Source organism: Mus caroli, unplaced genomic scaffold (genome assembly GCF_978045245.1).
Source record: "Mus caroli unplaced genomic scaffold, Mus_caroli_1 scaffold_8, whole genome shotgun sequence".
Classification (NCBI taxonomy): domain Eukaryota; kingdom Metazoa; phylum Chordata; class Mammalia; order Rodentia; family Muridae; genus Mus; species Mus caroli.
In genome coordinates, this window is record NW_028227263.1 from 26,319,182 (window position 1) to 26,339,854 (window position 20,673).

Sequence of the window (20,673 nt, forward strand, 5' to 3'; positions counted from 1 at the left end):
ACAGAGCATGGTTAGGAAAAACCCTGGCATCTCTGACTCACTCATAATGTCAGAAACACAAAGGTGGGCTTGGGAAATAGACCATGGGGTGAAAGTCCGTATGCCACACCTGAGAAGTGCTAGCGTGCATGTGTAATCCCAGCACTCCTAGGACAAGATGTGAAGCAGTGACAGGAGAATCATCTGGAAGCTGGCAAGACCAACCAGCAGACAGGTCTTGCTCAATGTGGAGCAAGACCTGGTGCCTGCAAGCTGTCCTGTGACTTCCATGCCAATCTTGTGACATATGGGTGCCTATCCTGAAGGCTGTCTGTCTATCTTCCTCCTTCTACACTTCCATAACAGAAATTCCTGGTTGCCTTTGAATCATGCAGCCACGAGCTCTTCTGTACTCTTCTGGAAAGTTCTCTATATTGACTTTAAGCCCCATTTGTCATTGCTTTCAGGGCCACTTGTGTCTGCCCCCAGTAAGCATTCAGAACATCAAGAACATGGACTATTTTCTGTCTATTTTCTCCAGTGCTCTGAGCCTATATCTAGGGTAGAAATCTAAGCCGGAGCTGCTGTTCTCCCATATGGCTCTATGTCGGGACTTTTGTAGGATTTGCTTGGAAAGGAGGAAGCTACTTTATGAAAGAATTAGGGAAGATTTACTTCCTGGTCAGTGCTTAGGTTTACTGTGTTCACCGGGAGCCAGAATGACAGGCTACTCTTCTCACTGCTTTTTCTCCTTTATAGGTGCAGTTGCCCTATCTTAGGTGCTTATCAGGAACATTAGAGCTACTGCCCTCTGCTGGACTTAAGTCTCTTCCTGGATATGAGGCAGGAGTAGATCTCACCCCACCTATTCTGCTCACTGACGCTTTCAAACCCTCGTGTGGCTACTCTTCAGTCTGAATTCATGTAGTTTTATTTTTTAAGTTAATATAGTTAGTTTTCAAATCTTCGTGTGTGTGTGTGTGTGTGTGTGTGGTGTGCGGACACAGGCATACACATGTGTAACATATAAAATGACTTTGACCATGCTCCCATTATCCTCTTATCACAAAACTCTTTCCTCCTAATACGTCCCCTTCCTACTTTTATATTTACTCTTATGACATGGTGGGGAGTTATTTACTTGAACAAAAGTGACTTAACAGTGGCTACATCACTGAAGACTCCGACCCTGCCTACTTCTATTTTGAAGGTGACTAAGAACAATGCCAACAGTCTGTCCTGTTTGAGGGACACCAAGGCCTACCTGACCAACCACTCATTTTGGTAACCCATACCTGGTGCTGGGATTTTCATTTAATAACTCATGACTTCTGGGGCCACCAGTGTAGGAATGGCTTCTGCACCAGCTCCTACCTCCTTGTTTCTGGGCAAACTACTCTCACCATTCCCAGCACTCCCCCCTCCACCTGCCCCCCATCATATTCCTAGCTGTCAGCCTCCTTACAACATTAAAATAGAAGTTTCCCATGAAGCTCTGAGAATCTAAAATTAGATTGTCTAGGTTTGAATCCAGATTCTCTGCTCCTGTGCTAGATGCACACAGAGAAGTGATTTTATTCCTTCTGGACCCCAGCATTCTCGTCTAGAAAGAGGGGTCACTCAAACACATCTCCATAAATGAGTGCATTGAACTCAATGGCACCTATCAAACACCTAGCCCTAAAGATGTTGAGAATGACACTTGTGTGGTACTTTTCAGGACTGCTGGGCATGCACTCAGGGGTGGGACATGTGTCTAGCATTTGTGAGATCCTGGGTTTCATCCTTGGCATAGCAAAACAAACAAACAAGCAAACAAATCAGAAAAGCCAAACTCAGTAGCTTCTGGAGAGGTGAGATATTTAAATTTTGATTGAAGTTAAAGTAGTCCTTCTTTAAAATTTAATTCATTTAGTTCATGTTATTTACTTCTCTAAATCATAAATAAACAAAAACTACAAAACACATTAATCACTGTAAACAGCTGATGAATTGAAGTCAGTGCAGTTTGGAATAGATTTGGAAAGGACATCGTCAATCAAATCCAAACCCCTGTACAGACTCAGGGTCTGAGGATCACTTCTGATGATACCGTGCCTGATGGTAGAGTGGAGGGGGCACAGTCTGGCGAATCATAGCCAAATCATACACACTCAGGTAAGCACACACACAAGTATTTGTCTTCTTAGAAAATGAGACAAGGGGTCCTGCACAGGCCTATCTGTCCCTGTAAATTAGTCAGCAATTATTTATCAAGAAGACATAGATGGGACCAAAGTACATCCTTTTAGTTTGGAGGAAGAACAGATAACAAGATATAAAATGACTTACTTAATTTTAGATACTGTTACGCATTGTTTAGAAGTCAGCTCATATCACATTTCCATTTAGAACCAAACAGTGAACCTTGACATAAAATAGGCATCCAAGTTTTGCCATCACTGTAAAAGGACCATATGATCATCCCATTCACTTCTGGCATCCCACCTGTTCACACATCCCCTTCACATCAGCAACACTGCTTCCCTTCTTGACCACATACCCTGCCCAGCCTTTGCACACAGGACTCTCTTATTAGATTGCTTTTTTTCCAGACTTCTACTTGAATAGCTTCCTCTAATTCTTCAAATCTTTGGCAGACATTGCCTTGATCTCAGTAAAGCTTATCTTAACCACCAATCTACCTAAAATTGCAAGCCACCTCTAGACTGGTTTTCCCTCCTTCCATCCTTCCCTCCCTCCTTTCCTATCTATTATCCAACTCTATAATCCTTAATCCCAAATTACTTTTTTAACATTATATAAACTAAATTTTAAACATTTTCTTGCTTCTATCTCTTTCCCTAGGGCTTAAGCTTTTTAAAGACAGAGATGTTTTCCTGTCTTGTTTATTGAATTAGCTAAAGAACTTAGAATAGAATCTATCCCAGAATATTCACTGAATACCTGCGTATATAAATTAGTACCATAAGGAAATAAAACATTTTGATATTATAATGAGTGTGTGTGTGTGAAGTAAGTAGCTGCATACATGACTGTTCTTGCATGTGTGAGTGTGCCTGTGTATGTGTGTGGGCACAAGTGTTATGAGTGTCTGGATGTCGGGGTATGAGTGCACATATCTGTGCATGTGTGATTGCTTGTGTGAATGTGTGTGTGTGTGAAAGGAGAGAGAGAGAGAATCTTTATTTCCAACCTGAGAGGATTTAGAATCTCAAGGAAACACACTTGTGGATATGCCTGTCAGTGTGACTCCAGAGAGGTTTGCTTAGGAGGGAAAATTCTCTTCAACATGGATAATACCAAGCTATGATCTAGAGGGTCAATAAGAAAAAGAAGAGCATAAACAGGAGCGTTCATCTGTCTCTGCTCCCTGACTGTGCACAGTGTGACCAGCTGCTTCATACTCTGCCACACACTTCTCCATCATGATGAACGGCGTTCCTCAAACTTTCAGCAAAACTACCTTCCCTTCCTTCCTTCCTTCCTTCCTTCCTTCCTTCCTTCCTTCCTTCCTTCCTTCCTTCCTTCCTTCCTTCCTTCCTTCCTTCCTTCCCTCCCCCCTCCCTCCCTCCCTCCCTCCCCCTCCCTCCCTCCCTCCTTCCCTCCTTCCCTCCCTCCCTCCTTCCTTCCTTCCTTCCTTCCTTCCTTCCTTCCTTCCTTCCTTCCTTCCTTCCTTCCTTAAATTGCTTTTCTCCTTGTTCTTTTTCCCTTTTCTTTTTCTAAGTTGCTTTGCCTTCAGTTGCAGTGCTAGGATTGTGTATTTTGACATGTGTTGAAAGAAAGATGACAGACTTGTCCTTTCATGGGTAGTATATCAACTAACATAAAGTTATTTTTTAAAGTGAGTTGATGAATTGCACAAATGGTACAAATTTAGACCTGTAATCATGACAAATGCTGGTGTGGATGTGGAAGAAAGGGGAATGCATATGTACTGCTGATGGGAGTGCAGATTGGTGGAACAGCCTAAAAAAAAAAAGCTAGAAATATGTTTACCACATGATCCAGCTAAACCACTAGTAACAGAACTTACATAATGGCTCTCTCTCCTCTCTCTCTCTCTCTCTCTCTCTCTCTCTCTCTCTCTCTCTCTCTCTCTCTCTCTCTCCCTCTCTCTCCCTCTCCTCCCTCTCCTCCCTTTCCTCCTCCTCCTTCTCTCTCTCTCTCTCTCTCTCTCTCTCTCTCTCTCTCTCTCTCTCTCCCTCTCCCTCCCTCCCTCCTCCCTCTCCTCCTCCTCCTCCTTCTTCTCTCTCTCTCTCTCTCTCACACACACACAGAGGTACACATACACATTTGTGTTCACCTCTGTGTGTGTGTGTGTGTGTGTGTGTGTGTGTGTGTGTGTGTGTGTCTGTGATTTATTAGAATGACTTACAAGCTGTGGTCCATTTAATCCAACGATGGCTGCCTATGAATGGAAGGTCCAAGGATCCAGTAGTCATAAAGAATCATTTTACAAAGCTGAATGTTGCAGATGGTCTTCAATGTATGCTGGAATCCCAAAGGCATAGGCCCTAATGCCAGTGAAGGAATGGACTTGCTAGCAAGGGCAAAAACAAGCAGGTAAAGAGAAAGAGGTCTTTTCTTCCATGTCCTTTATATACACCACAAAATGTAGTCCAGATGAAAGGTTTATCTTCCTATGTCAAAGATCTGGATTAGAGGTTAGTCTTCCCACTTCAAATGATTAAGAAAAAAATCTTTCACAGGTCTGCTCAGTCATTTGAGTTTTTGTTAATTACAGATGTAGTCAAGTTGACAACCAAGAATAATCATCACAAGTCCACCCCTTGTCAACTTGACATACAATCATGTCTCCTTATGTCATGATGTCTATGTTAGGATTACTATTGCTGTGATGAAACACCATGATCAAAAAAAGTTGGGGAAGAAAGGGTTTATTTGGCTTAAACTTCCATATCACTGTTTATGATCAAAGAACGTCAGAGCAGGACTCAAACAGGACAGGAACCTGGATGTAGGTTATGGATGGGTGTTGCTTACTGGTTGGCTTCAAGTGGCTTGCTCAGCCTGCTTTCTTATAGAACCTGGGACCACCAGCCCAGCGGTGGCACCACTTAAAATGGCATGAGCTCTCCATCATTGATCACTAATTAAGAAAATGCCCCATTGACCTATCTTATAGAGGCATTTTTTTTTTCAATTGAGGTTCCCTTGTTTCAGCTTGTGTCAAGTTGACATAAAACTAGATATAATGCACGCTTAATTTCCAAATGACAACAACAATCAGCTTATAATTACACCCAAACATGATAGAACTATCTCAGGTACAATCACAAAATGCATTATATATTTATCCAAGTCATAATTATTCCTAATATAATATAACTGTCTCCCTCATACAGCCACAAATACATTATAAATTTAGAACAGGTGGCAATGTCTCTTGAGGGACATTCTTTTACTATTTCAAACTTAAATATGATGCCACCTGATATTCTTTCAATTTATGTTACATAACGTGATAGGGAAATCGAGGAAAGAAACCACTGATATCTGTACAAACATATTCTTAACAAAATATGACAGAAACACTCACATCAATTATAATTCTCTCTTCTGCAACTGGTCATGTGGTCCTAGCTGGTATTTATACCATCCTCTACCACCCATTCTGTATTTCCTCCACCTTCAACAAATACCTCAGCAGGCCTTGGATCTTTGTCTAGAGGGGTGACCCATACTTCCATCCCTGAAGGGTCTGTGCCCTTTGCCATCCTGCCTAGACTAGATCATTATAGTTTCCCAGTGACTTTAATCATAGGACAAGGTAGCACCAAGAGATACCATACCTTAAAGAACCTTCTGCACTCTAGGCATAGTCTTTCTTACCTTTATTGTGCAGAAGCAATCCTATTTCCCCTTGGTAATCTGGATTGATCACCTATCTCGTACTGTTAACCCCTTCTTAGCCTGTTGGCTTAAGGGTATCAGAAGCCAGAAGTAGCCAGGCCAGGGAGAAGTAGGAGCTTACAGTCAATGGAATGTTTATTGTGGTTCATGGCAGAGTGTTCCCCCTCTGGAGTCTCTGCTAGAGGCCAACAAATTTAAGGTTGTGAAAACAGGAAGCAAAAATCTTCCTAGTAGGTCACCAGGAATGATAGTGAGTGGAGCTCTTCCCTTTTCTGCTCCTTGGTTCTTGGACCTGTGGATCCTTGTTATGGGAGAAACTGCCCATATATAGGATGCTGATTCAAAGCATTTAGTGTCTTCTGGGAAACCCTGCTCCTGCCTTCCAGGCTGCTGTCACCTAGCTGGGGCTGTGTCTATATTTTCAAAAGGTCATTCCATCTTCCTTTCAGGCCAGCTGCCTCGTGATGGTGGGAAACATTGGGAGAGCAGTGGATTCCATGATTATGGGCCCACTGGCACACTTCTCTAGGTGTCAAATGAGTTCCTTGGTTAGAAGAAATAGCATGGTAGTTGATAAAGCATTCTGTAAATCCATGTTCTGGCATTATGTTCAGGAAAGGCAAATTTATAGCTAGAATAATATAACTAGTATCTATTTCAGTAAGGACAAAGTGTTGTGTTTTCCACAGAGGAAGTAGTCCAGTATAGTAAACCTGCCACTAGGTGGCTGATTAGTTAGCCCAGGGAATGGTGCCATATCTGGTGCTAGGTGTGGGTCTCTTCTGTTAGCAGATTTGGCATTTAGAAGTAGCTTTAGCCAGGTAAGCCTGGGTGAGTGGAAGTCCATGTTGTCAAGGCCATGCATAGCCATCATCTCTGCCACTATGTTCATGGGCTCATTGGGCAATGACAGGAATGGCTGGGGAGTGGGGCTGACTGTCCACAGAACGGGCCATCCTATCTACTTGATTATTGAACTCCTCAGCTAAAGTCAGTTTTGATGGGCGTTTACATGGGATACAAGCATTTTCACATCCTCCATCCGTTTGATCTATCTACATTCTTTTTCCCCAGATGTCTTTCTCACCAAATTTCTAATCATGCTTATGTCCCTGACCAACAAGCCAATCTGTTGGCTATAGCCTATAAATCAGGGAGAAATCACATACCTGGCTATTTCTCCTTGTATGACCATGTATACCGCCCTAAGTTCTGCCCACTGTGAAGATTTCTCTTCACTGGTGTCTTTTGTCTCAGAAAGGGGTTATAATGCTGCATCCGTCCACTTCTAGGTGGCGCCTGCATAATAAAATATAGAACCAGTAGTAAACGGACTCTTCTCTTTCTCAGTCAACCAATGATAGGGCACATTCCATGAAGCTACAGGTGCATGCTTGGCAGCATAGCAGGGGTTGGTTACCACCAAAGGCCAGGTGGACATGCCTGGTGTGGGCTGCCTCATGGGGACATATTGATATCTGAGGTCTGTGCAGAACTGCCCCCCTCAAAACTGGGCATCATGGGAAAGCTGATCCTGGGGATGTGAGAGCAAAAGAGATGACCCTGCCCCTCACCAGCTGCAGTACTTGGGAGAGTGAGACCATACTTTGTAGGAGTTGCTGGTGAGCTGTCCCTAAGGGTATGAATGTGGGCGAGTTGGTTCTGCCACTCATCTCCCCTGTGGTGTTATGGATGAGGGAGAGATACTCTCCTCCTCTCTTCCCCCTTGCCACCTGCAGCAGATGGGAGATATGGCCCAGGGGTCATGAGAACAGGATAGCTATCCCTACCCATCACTAGCTGCTGCTCTAGGGAGAGCTGGCCCTGCACCTGGCCTGGGCAGCACAGTAGAGCTGACCCTGGGGGTGGAGGCATGGGTGAGCTGACCCTAAGGGAGTGAGCTGGCACCGCAACACAACTTGTCTCCCATGCAGTAACATGGACTCCTTCTTGCCCCTTACCACAGTGGGCAGGAAAGCTGACCTCAGAGTCATCAGAGTGGGAGAGCTGGCCCTGCCTCTCACCTGGGCAGGATAGTAGAACTCATCCTGGATGTAGGGGGCTGCAGGTGACCTGGCCCCTGAAGGTATGAGCATGGGAGAACCAGCCCTGCCTCCTGACTGCTGCGCCACACTACAACTTCCACAATGAGGTTTTTGTTTTCTGTTGTGGGGAAGGTTGCAAGGGTGGGATGTGGATAGGAGGGGAGGAGAAGAAGGTTGAGGTGCACGATGTAAAATTTGCAAAGAACCAATAAAAAGGTTTTTTTTTTAAAGGAAAATGAAATTACAAAATTTGGTGTAAATGAATCATTGTACAATGATCAAGAAACAACCATTCTGGGTGAGGTTATCCAGACCCAAGAAGACAAATGTCACATTTTCTCTTGTTTCTGCATCAGTTTTGAACCTCCAGATATATGTGCTTTATTGGTAAAACCAATATAGATCAGGAGACTAGTAAGGATTCGTGGTGGGAGATTTTCACAGTAAGGGAGATAGGATGCAGTGAAATAAAGGGAGGAAGAGAATAAAGGAACAGGAAGGGTTAAATTGGATAGGGGAATGTGGGAGTGGAATAGAGGAAGGAATACAGAGCAGGACAACTAACACTGAAGACCTTAGTACTATAGATACTTCCTAAAATATATACATATAAAAAAGAGCTTAAATAAAGTTACCCTATAACAGATTGGCAGTGGCCCTATGAGAAACTACTGGCTAGAAAATAAAAAGCCCATTGCCAGGAATAGGCTCCTCTTTTGGCTTGTTGTCCAGGACAGTCTCATAGATGTTCCAACTTTATAGGCTATTGGCATTGTTCTTTGTTACCCTCCAGAACTTGATAGTAAGGATTGTAAGTACGTACCCTAAAGCCACAGGTTCTTGTGGCTATGACTCAACACCACATGTCAAAGAGCATGGAGAAATCAAGCTAGGACTAACCTGGAAGCTTCATCCCTACTGAGAAAAATAACCACTCTCTTTGTCATCTGTGAACCCTATGAGCTACAATAATGATTGGCCTTGCAAAACCTCCCCATGGGTGCAAATAGAGCATAACTGTCATGGAAGTAACCAACCACTCTCTGTTAGGATTTAAGACCTGCTATACAAGATGGAATCTATACCTGCCACTACTATGGGGTCAAGAGCCAATGGCTAAACACGTCATAGGGCCTAGGGAGAATCTACTACTATTATTCTGCTAATGGAACATAGTATTGAGTTTACTTCTAATGACTGATCTCTGTACCTATGGATTGGTGCATCTGCTAACCCTCGTCAGAGAAGCTTCTTTTGCAGTAGATGGTGTGGCGAACATGGGCACCCAACTGTTCAAGGTGCAGAGAAAAAGAGATGGCAGAGTACTTACTCCTAAGTGGGGTACCTACTCCTTCCTTTGGAGGCTCAGGGAACATCACAAACAATGGGTAAAGAGATGGTAAGAGCCAGAGCTATGGATGACAAGGAAACTGTTTTCTAGATACCACAGGGCAGATGCACATATGAACACACAGTACTTGGGACAGCATGAAGAAGACCTGGGTGAGCTCAAGCTAGACTCAACATGGAGTGGAGGCGGAGGTGGAGGTGAGAATGGGGGAAAGGTGGGCATGAAGTTTCACCCTTAGCTGAGGAGCTACTGGAAACTGAAAGCTGCCGAGGGATGAGAGTCAGTTCTCCTCATGGGCATGGTCACCCTGCAGGTTGATATAGCACTAATAGCACACCTACAAGTATATGGACCATAGAAATCAGACCTCATCGGCTTAAAACAAGAGGACACAAGGTTGGGTGGGTAGAAAGAGGGGTGGATGTCTGAGGAATCTGGAGAGGGAAGTGAATGTGACAAAATGCATTGTCTGAAATTCTTAGATAACTAACACAATAAAAATGAATTAATTAAACCAATCGTGGTACATTCCTGTAATTCCAGCACTCATAAGCTTTATATAGGAGGCTCTAGAATACAAAGCCATGCCAGGCTACATAGCAAGACAAAAGAAAAATACATCTCTTTAATAAATATGGTATTTTACATTGCTTTAGGATTTTATTTTCTAAAGGTGTATTTGCATACACTTCCAATGTATAAATTGGAACACATAAATAAAATTAAATTAATTTTAGTTTAATTATTAAATTAATTTAAAATTAATTTATTTATTTAGTTTATATTAAGTTATTGAATTATTCATGAATGTGGAGCAATGGCTGGATTTAATTTTATCTGCTAGATAACAGTTGTGTGGATTTCAATACCCCATAGGCCTATTAGTCCATAAAGTAGGATGTTATCAGTGCCTGCTCACATGAGGACAGGTTGAAGCCCTGGGAATTGTGTGGGTGTGGCTGGCTCTACCTGAATGTGAAGGATTCCCAGCAGTAATCTGCTCACCTCTGCCTCCCCATGAGGCCTTTAACCAGGCTGCCTCATTTGTCTAGAGGCCTCACTCTTTGTCTCTTTATCTTTGTCCTTGCTTCTGTCAATCCCAGCTTACTAGAGACATCTCTCCCTGTCCCCTCTCTCATGGGTGTACATATCATCTGCATGTATGTACTCATGCCTTGTACATTTGTGAATACATATGCATGACTGGGGGTGCATGTATGTATTTGTGTGAGGTTATGCACAAAATGGGAAGCAGGGGTTGCATATGTATATGGAGGCCCAGATTTCATGTCAGAAACCATCCCCCATTGTTTTTTCATCTTATTTATTGAGGCAGGACCACCCCACAGTCAAACTCCAGAGCTTGCTGATGTCTGCTCTCTTTAGTCAGCTTGCTCTGGAGATCTCCAATCTCTGTCTTCCAAAGCTGTGCTACCATAGTCACCGAGTATTTACATGCATTTCTGGGGATCTGAGCTCTGGTCCTCATGCTTATACAGCAAACACTTTAACTAGTAGACCATCTCCTAAGCTCCAATGGAGACTCTTTTCTTTCTTTCTTTCTTTCTTTCTTTCTTTCTTTCTTTCTTTCTTTCTTTCTTTCTTTCTTTCTTTCTTTCTTTCTTTCTTTCTTTCTTTTTTTTTTCTTCCTTCTTCTTCTTCTTCTTCTTCTTCTTCTTCTTCTTCTTCTTCTTCTTCTTCTTCTTCTTCTTCTTCTTCTTCTTCTTCTCCTCTCCTTCTCTCCTTCTCTCCTTCTCTCCTTCTCTCCTTTTCTCCTTTTCTTTTCTCCTTTTTTTCTCCTTTTCTCCTTTTCCTTCTCCTTCTCCTTCTCCTCCTCCTCCTTCTCCTTTTTTCTCCTCCTCCTCCTCCTCCCTCTTCTCCTTCTCCCTCTTCTCCCTCTTCTCCCTCTTCTCCCTCTCCCCCTCTCCTTCTCCCTCTCTCCCTCTTCTTCCTACTCCTTCTACTCCCCCAACCTCCTCTTTTCTTTTCCCTCTCCCTTCTTCTTCCTTCATTTTCTTCCTCTTCCCTCTCCTCCTCCTTTTTTGCAAGTAGAGTTTGGGATGCTAGGATTGGATCTTTTTCTTCTTCTACTTTTTTGAGACAGGGTTTCTCTGTATAGCCCTGGCTGTCCTGGAACTCACACTCTAGACCAGGTTGGCCTCAAACTTAGAAATCTGCCTGCCCCTGCCTCTCAAGTGCTGGGTTTAAAGGCATGTGCCACCACTGCCTGGCCAATAGAGACTTCTTATGCAAACTGCTATACACCTAAGTTTCTTAGGCCTGTCAGTCACTGTGGCATTTATCACAGTCATATGTTTATTGCTCTTGCTCCGTGATAAATAGTATCAGCCAATCCACTAAACTAAACTTTTGTAAGCAGTATTGTGGATTGAAATTTTTTTGTTAAAATACTAGTTCCTAGAACCTTAGAATGTGACTAGTGGATTTGGAAATGGGGTCTTGGTTGCTCTCTTTCTTGTGGTCTTACTTCTTGTTATTGGGGTTGAATTCAGGGCCTTACACATGCTAGGCAAATGCTCTACCACTGGCTGCATCTCCAACCCCTTTTTACAGACTTAGTTTGAGACAGGGGCTCATCATGTCACCCAGACTGGCATTGTTTTTACTCTGTGGCCCAGGAGCTTGCAACCCCCAGCCCCTTAGTTAAAGTTAAAATCTTTAAAGTAATAAAATTAATGTAAGACATTGTGTCCTTTCCCCAGCCTTGAGTAGGTTAAACAAATCTTGAGTACTTGCCACAATGGTTTTAAGACCTAGCTTGAGTTGTCTGGCCTCACTGCATTTGTGATTTCCTACAGGAGCTTTGAGGAATTGACTGCCCACTGAGCTTGCTTTGCAACTCAAAGAAGCTGAAACAAAGGATGGGTCTGTGGGTTCTCCCTATATAAACATAGTGCTGAATATTAAATTGTTTGAGCCACCTTGATCAGAATCCTTGTCTTAGCTTCATCCTTCGCTCACACCTATCCTTTTTCATTTCCAGCCCACCTTTCAGGTAGACCCAGCTCTCCATGGCCATGGAACAACTACAGGCGACACCCGAATGAGGAAAACAGGGGACCCATTGAGAAACTCTGTCTTGGGTGGAGCTCCACAAAACAAAACAAAAACAAACAAACAAACACAAAAACAGCACAAAAGCAACAGTATCCTGCACGGTAAGCAACGAGCAGCATTAATGCTAGTGCTAGTTATAAAGGTTTTTTTTTTTTTTTTTTTTTTTTTTGGTGGCTGTTATTGCAGGAGGCACATTAAGAGGATACAGCTAGGCTGAACAGGTGTTGACCAGAAACCAAATTCACCTAGGGATGACAGCGCAATTGGGACAGGGGAATTCTTTTTTTTTTTTAATTAGATATTTCCTTTATTTACATTTCTTTTTTTTATTTTTTAATATTTTTTATTACATATTTTCCTCAATTACATTTCCAATGCTATCCCAAAAGTCCCCCATACCGCCCCCCCACTTCCCTACCCACCCATTCCCATTCTTTTGGCCCTTGCATTCCCCTGTATTGGGGCATATAAAGTTTGCAAGTCCAATGGGCCTCTCTTTCCAGTGATGGCCGACTAGGCCATCTTTCGATACATATGCAGCTAGAGACAAGAGCTCCGGGGTACTGGTTAGTTCATCATGTTGTTCCAACTATAGGGTTACAGATCGCTTTAGCTCCTTGGGTACTTTCTCTAGCTTCTCCATTGGGAGCCCTGTGATACATCAAATAGCTGACTGTGAGCATCCACTCCTGTGTTTGCTAGGCCCCGGCATAGTCTCACAAGAGACAGCTATATCAAAACAACCCTGAGATTCCACCTCACACCAGTCAGAATGGCTAAGATCAAAAATTCAGGTGACAGCAGATGCTGGCGAGGATGTGGAGAAAGAGGAACACTCCTCCATTGTTGGTGGGATTGCAAGCTTGTACAACCACTCTGGAAATCAGTCTGGCGGTTCCTCAGAAAATTGGACATAGTACTACCAGAGGATCCAGCAATACCTCTCCTGGGCATATATCCAGAAGATGTCCCAACCAGTAAGAAGGACACATGCTCCACTATGTTCATAGCAGCCCTATTTATAATAGCCAGAAGCTGGAAAGAGCCCAGATGTCCCTCAACAGAGGAATGGATACAGAAATTATGGTACATTTACACAATGGAGTACTACTCAGCTATTAAAAAGAATGAATTTATGAAATTCCTAGCCAAATGGATGGACCTGGAGGGCATCATCTTGAGTGAGGTAACACAATCACAAAGGAACTCACACAATATGTATTCACTGATAAGTGGATATTAGCCCAAAACTTAGGATATCCAAGATATAAGATACAATTTGCTAAACGCATGAAACTCAAGAAGAATGAAGACCAAAATGTGGACAATATGCCCCTTCTTAGAATTGGGAACAAAACACCCATGGAAGGAGTTACAGAGACAAAGTTCATAGCTGTGATGAAAGGATGGACCATCTAGAGACTGCCATATCCAGGGATCCATCCCATAATCAGCTTCCAAACGCTGACACCATTGCATACACTAGCAAGATTTTGCTGAAAGGACCCAAATATAGCTGTCTCTTGGGACAGGGGAATTCTATATAGGCATTTGTCTGCAGCCAAGAGCTGCACCAGGCAAGAGGAACAAGGTTTAAAAAACAGATGTTAGAAAATTTTTAGCTCAAGTAGATTTATGCTGTGAATGGTTCCCAGAAGTAAGAATGGTAAATATACAAATGACATGAGAGAATAAGGTTTCAAAACAAACAAACAAAAAAACCAAACAGTTGTCCCCTGTCCGGGAATGCCTTAGCAAAAGAAAAAATTCAAAGACCAAAACCACATGATCATCTCATTAGATGCGGAAAAAGCATTCGACAAGATCCAACACCCATTCATGATAAAAGTCTTGGAAAGATCAGGAATTCAAGGCCCATACCTAAATATGATAAAAGCAATCTACAGCAAACCAGTAGCCAACATCAAAGTTAATGGAGAGAAGCTTGAAGCAATCCCACTAAAATCAGGGACTAGACAAGGCTGCCCACTTTCTCCCTACCTATTCAACATAGCACTTGAAGTCCTAGCCAGAGCAATTCTACAACAAAAGGAGATCAAGGGGATACAAATTGGAAAAGATGAAGTCAAAATATCACTTTTTGCAGATGATATGATTGTATATATAAGTGACCCTAAAAATTCCACCAGAGAACTCCTAAACCTGATAAACAGCTTTAGTGAAGTAGCTAGATATAAAATTAACTCAAACAAGTCAATGGCCTTTCTCTACACAAAGAATAAACAGGCTGAGAAAGAAATTAGGGAAACAACACCCTTCTCAATAGTCACAAATAATATAAAATACCTTGGCGTGACTCTAACTAAGGAAGTGAAAGATCTGTATGATAAAAACTTCAAGTCTCTGAAGAAAGAAATTAAGAAAGAAGATCTCAGAAGATGGAAAGATCTCCCATGCACATGGATTGGCAGGATCAACATTGTAAAAATGGCTATCTTGCCAAAAGCAATCTACAGGTTCAATGCAATCCCCATCAAAATTCCAAATCAATTCTTCAACGAATTAGAAAGAGCAATCTCCAAATTCATCTGGAATAACAAAAAATCTAGGATAGCAAAAACTCTTCTCAAGGATAAAAGAACCTCTGGTGGAATCACCATGCCTGACCTAAAGCTCTACTACAGAGCAATTGTGATTTAAAAAAAAAAAAAACTGCATGGTACTGGTATAGTGACAGACAAATAGACCAATGGAATAGAATTGAAGACCCGGAAATGAACCCACACACCTATGGTCACTTGATTTTCGACAAGGGAGCTAAAACCATCCAGTGGAAGAAAGACAGCATTTTCAACAAATGGTGCTGGCACAACTGGTTGTTATCATGTAGAAGAATGCGAATTGATCCATTCCTATCTCCTTGTACTAAGGTCAAGTCGAAGTGGATCAAGGAACTTCACATAAAACCAGAGACACTGAAACTTATAGAGGAGAAAGTGAGGGGAAAGACTCGAAGATATGGGCACAGGGGAAAAATTCCTGAATAGAAGAACAGCAATGGCTTGTGCTGTAAGATCGAGGATTGACAAATGGGACCTCATGAAACTGCAAGGCTTCTGCAAGGCAAAAGACACCGTCAATAAGACAAAAAGACCACCAACAGATTGGGAAAGGATCTTTACCTATCTGAAATCAATAGGGGACTAATATCCAATATATATAAAGAACTCAAGAGGGTGGACTCCAGAAAATCAAATAACCCCATTAAAAAATGGGGCTCAGAGCTAAACAAAGAATTCTCACCTGAGGAATACTGAATGGCTGAGAAACACCTGAAAAAATGTTCAATATCCTTAATCATCAGAGAAATGCAAATCAAAACAACCCTGAGCTTCCATCTCACACCAGTCAGAATGGCTAAGATCAAAAATTCAGGTGACAGCAGATGCTGGCCAGGATGTGGAGAAAGAGGAACACTCCTTCATTGTTGGTGGGATTGCAAGCTTTTACAACTACTCTGGAAATCAGTCTGGCGGTTCCTCAGAAAATTGGACATAGTACTACCAGGGGATCCAGCAATACCTCTCCTGGGCATATATCCAGAAGATGTCCCAACCGGTAAGAAGGACACATGCTCCACTATGTTCATAGCAGCCTTATTTATAATAGCCAGAAGCTGGAAAGAACCCAGATGCCCCTCAACAGAGGAATGGATACATTTACACAATGGAGTACTACTCAGCTATTAAAAAGAATGAATTTATGAAATTCCTAGGCAAATGGTTGGACCTGGAGGGCATCATCCTGAGTGAGGTAACACAATCACAAAAGAACTCAAATGATATGTACTCACTAATAAGTGGATATTAGCCCAGAAACTTAGTATACCCAAGATATAAGAGAGAATTTGTAAAACACGTGAAACTGAAGAAGAACGAAGACCAAAGTGTGGACACTTTGCCCCTTCTTAGAATTGGAAACAATCACCTATGGAAGGAGTTACAGAGACAAAGTTTGGAGCTGAGACAAAAGGATGGACCTTCTAGAGACTGCCATATCCAGGGATCCATCCCATAATTAGGCTCCAAACGATGACACCATTGCATATACTAGCAAGATTTTGCTGAAAGGACCCTGATATAGCTGTCTCTTGTGAGACTAGGCCGGGGCCTAGCAAACACAGAAGTGGATGCTCACATTCAGCTATTGGATGGATCACAGGGCCCCCAATGGAGGAGCTAGAGAAAGTATCCAAGAAGCTATAGAGATGTGCAACCCTGTAGGTGCAACAACATTATGAACTAACCAGTACCCCGGAGCTCTTGACTCTAGCTGCATATGTATCAAAAGATGGCCTAGTAGGCCATCACTGGAAAGAGAGGGCCATTGGACATGCAAACTTTATATGCCCCAGTACAGGGGAAGGCCAGGGCCAAAAAGTGGGAATGGGTGGGTAGGGAAGTGGGGGGAGGGTATGGGGGACTTTTGGGATAGCATTGGAAATGTAATTGAGGAAAATACGTAATAAAAAAAATTAAAAAAAAAAAAAAGGGAAAGGTATTTCAGAGCTCTCCTAGGGACAGGAGGAAATAGGGAGATGTTCAGCTTCCTCTCTGGGTCCTACTGGAGATATCCTTAGTTCAGATTATATTTAGGTCCCTTTGGGACATCAAGTTCTCTTCTCTATCTGTTTGTTGTCTGTCCTTGGTTCACCAATCTGTCCACATGTGTCAATTTATGTCTGTTTTTGTTTCATTGTTTGAATGATTGTTGTTCTGTATTTCATGTTGAAAAGAAAAAATGGTTAAAACTTAATCTGCTGGTTATCTACCCTTTGATTTAGTTTAACTTGTTTAAAAGGCAGTCTCAAGTGGCCTTTGGAGCCCAGCACCTGTGGTTAGGAGTCTAACAGAACTAGAGAAGCCTTGCCAGGAGCTGATTGTTTGTAAAAACTGTTTTTAAAGGGGCCAGCAGTTTTTCGACATCTACTGCAAAGTAAGCTGATAGCTGGTTTTTCCTAGAAAACTCTCCACAGTTGCGTTTATTGGGCTCAGCAAGTGACAAGGTGCTTTTCCTCTTGACATTACAGCTAGAAAGGATAAGAAAATTTTGTTTGGTCTAAATATATGTGTGTAGTCACTCATTCCTTGCTTGTTTCTGATTGGTTTTATCTGTATAAATATGCTCTGCATGTCTTGGTTATAGATTATTGGCTAATGAGTTATTGGGTATGATTAAAATTTTGTAACATTGGTAACAAAAATTTAGCTCAAAACTGGTAACTCAGGGTTAGAGTCATTTTAAACAATAACATGTGGCACAAGCCAAACCAGGAAGACAGGTCTATAAAAATACTACTAAATTGGGATAATATTATGTAATCCTTATCCTAAAAATTAGACTAGGATTTAAGACAGTGTCTCTTTGAAGTATTGGTGGCTGCACCGTCATGCGTTCATGTGCAAGAACTGGCAGCCAAAAAAACTTTGTAGCATGGGGGTGATTCACTTGGTGTTTTTAGAGAGACTGGATTGTTTGTTAGAGGTTGAGTTTTGTTTTCCAAAATTATGGTTATGCTCTAACATTAAAAAAAAAAAACAACTTAAAAATTTTAGTTAAACTGCCAGTGTTCCATTGGCTATAGTTTGTAGTTTGACCATAGGCTCAAGATTTTTAACTCACACATATTTGTAATTAAGAAAAAAATCAAGCAAGTAGAGATGAAAACAGCTGTAATACAGTATGGGCTTGCTTCCCCTTTTACACAAGCTTTATTGGATACAGTGGTGGAAGCAAATTTAACACCCCAATATTGGAAAGGAGGTCTCAGTGAGAATTTACATTCATCTTTGTACAGAAATTGGACCCTCGTACAATCAGGGTCTGGCTATGGCTGCTGCCTTGCAGGGCACTACACTACAAAGACTGCTTTCATAGCACTGAGGTGATAAGAAATGTTTTAAGTATGGGGGCATAGTCATTTTAAGAAAGACTATCCGAAAATAAAAATAAATAAATAAAAATAGAGACATAGACATCACTCCTCTGGAATCTATCCTCCCTCCAAAAAGAGTAATCATTGAGCCAGGTCTCAAGAAACCCTTGCATTTGAGTTAGTGCAAAGCTCAGAGCAGCCTCAGCTGAGGCTTGTGTGGCATTCCTTTTGTCTTGGCCATCCTGACTAGTCCCTAGGGAGGTGTTTATTGTCTTGCTTGTTCCTTGGGGAGGAGGAGTCAGTCTCAGACCCCAAGGCACTCACAACAGACAGCGTTTGGAGCTATGAAGCTGTTGCCAACAATCCATTGCTGAACTTATCAGAGCAACCCCAAGAAGTGCAAGATTGGACCTCAGTTCTACCACCCACGTAGTACTGACCCCAGAAATGGGGGTTCAGACACTGCCTACAGGATGTTTTGGGTCCTTGCCTCCAGGGACTTGGGGATGACTTTTAGGCTGAAGTAACATAATTATAAAAAAATTACAGATCTATCCAGGTGTTATAGATAATTATTATGAGGGAAAAATAAAAATTATGACCGCTACCCCCCATGGCATGATAACTAGACCTGCTAACAACAACAACAACAACGACAACAACAAAAATGCTCAACTTGTTTTAATTCCCTTACATCTGCTACCTTCCAACTTTGTTAAGAGTGAAGGAGGACAAAGTGGCTTTGGTTCCTCTGATGTGTATGGGGTTCAAACTATTACTAATAACAGATCTAACCTTAAAGTACTAACTGAAGAAAAATGATTTAAAGGATTAATAGACACTGGAGTTGATGTACTCACTCACCTCCAAGGGATTGGTTATTCCATTAATCCAAAATAAAGTTCAAACTTTAGATTTATGAAAGGTCATTGAAACTTAGGAACTTGTGGAGACATTGCAGCCTGGCTTGCCTACTCTACCTGCCATTCCAGGAACTGCATAGAAAACTGTAATAGATTTAGAAGATTGGTTTTTATACTGTTCCTTTGCATCCTGGTGACTGGGAGGTTTACATTTAGTGAGCTTGCTTGTGATTTTAAAGATCCCATGAAGTGATATCATTGGAAACTTTTGCCTCAGGGAATCGCTAACAGCCCTATATTATGTAAAAAAAAATGTTTCTGCTTCATTACAAGAAGGACTTTGAATCCTTCAGTGTATATTATTCATTATATAGATGGTATTTTATCATCTGATCTCTCTAAACATGTTTTACTACAAGCCTTTACTCATATAACAGGCTTTAAAATTTTGGAGTAGTTGTTCCTCTAGAAAAGAGTCAAAGGCAATATCTTTTTCAATATTTGGGGCCTCAGTTATATCCTAAACACATTGTGACACAGAAAATTCAAAAAAGAAAAGATGAATTACTTCAAATTATTTTCAAAGGTTAAGAGATATTAATTATTTAAGGCCTCACCTTAAGCTCACCACAGGAGGACTTAAGCCTCTACTTGATATTCTCAAGGAAGATGCAAATTAAATGATGAAGGACAAATAGCTTTATAGAAGTAGAAGAAGCTATTAGCCAACAACAGATACATTATATAGACTATAGTCAATTGCTGACTGTTTGGGTGTGTTATTGCTACCCATGTGCCCACAACAGCCCTTTTGCAAAAGGGACCATTAATGTAGATTCATCTTTCTTCATCTCCAAGTAAAGTTTAAATATCCTATTATGAAGCTGTTGCTGTATTAATATAAAATTGTAAATAAAATCACAAGAGTATTTTGGAAAGAATGTCTTTAAAACCTGATGTACTGAGCCGGGCGTGGTGGCGCACGCCTTTAATCCCAGCACTCGGGAGGCAGAGGCAGGAGGATTTCTGAGTTCGAGGCCAGCCTGGTCTACAAAGTGAGTGCCAGGACAGCCAGGGCTACACAGAGAAACCCTGTCTCGAAAAACCACAAAAAAATAAAAAATAAAAAATAAAAACCTGATGTACTGTTTATTCCTCATTCCAAACAACAATTAAATTGGTTATTACAGAATATTGATATTTGGCCTATTGCATGACAAACATTTTAGGTGAATTTGGTACAAGTTGTTAGAATTTGCCTCTATAAATGTTTTTGTATTTCCTGTAAGTTTGTGTACATACTCAATAGAGAATGTGTTCGCCAAATTACAGATGGCTCATCTAATGAGAAAGCAACATATGTAATTAGATCACATGCTTATTCTCTTGAGTCCCCCCCCACACACTTTATCACAGATAATTGAACTACCTGCTGTAGACAGTGTTTTTAAAATATTAAAAAATTAAGCTCTTAGTTTGAATACAGATAACCAATATATAGCTCATGGATTACAATTGCTTGAGATTGTTTCTATTTTAGATACTGCTAATTCTCAAATTTTACAATTATTTAAACAAATACAA

The 20,673-nt window shown here is 41.5% G+C and overlaps 1 long non-coding RNA gene across 1 annotated transcript in view; it reads left to right on the forward strand.

Moving 5' to 3' along the window:
• LOC147002866 (uncharacterized) overlaps nt 1-20,673 on the forward strand; it is a 35,497-nt gene that overhangs the window by 9,863 nt on the left and 4,961 nt on the right. Inside the window, exons 3-4 of the long non-coding RNA XR_015047820.1 lie at nt 9,343-9,449; nt 12,257-12,431. This is a non-coding gene — a long non-coding RNA (uncharacterized LOC147002866). The remainder of the gene's footprint in view (nt 1-9,342; nt 9,450-12,256; nt 12,432-20,673) is intronic.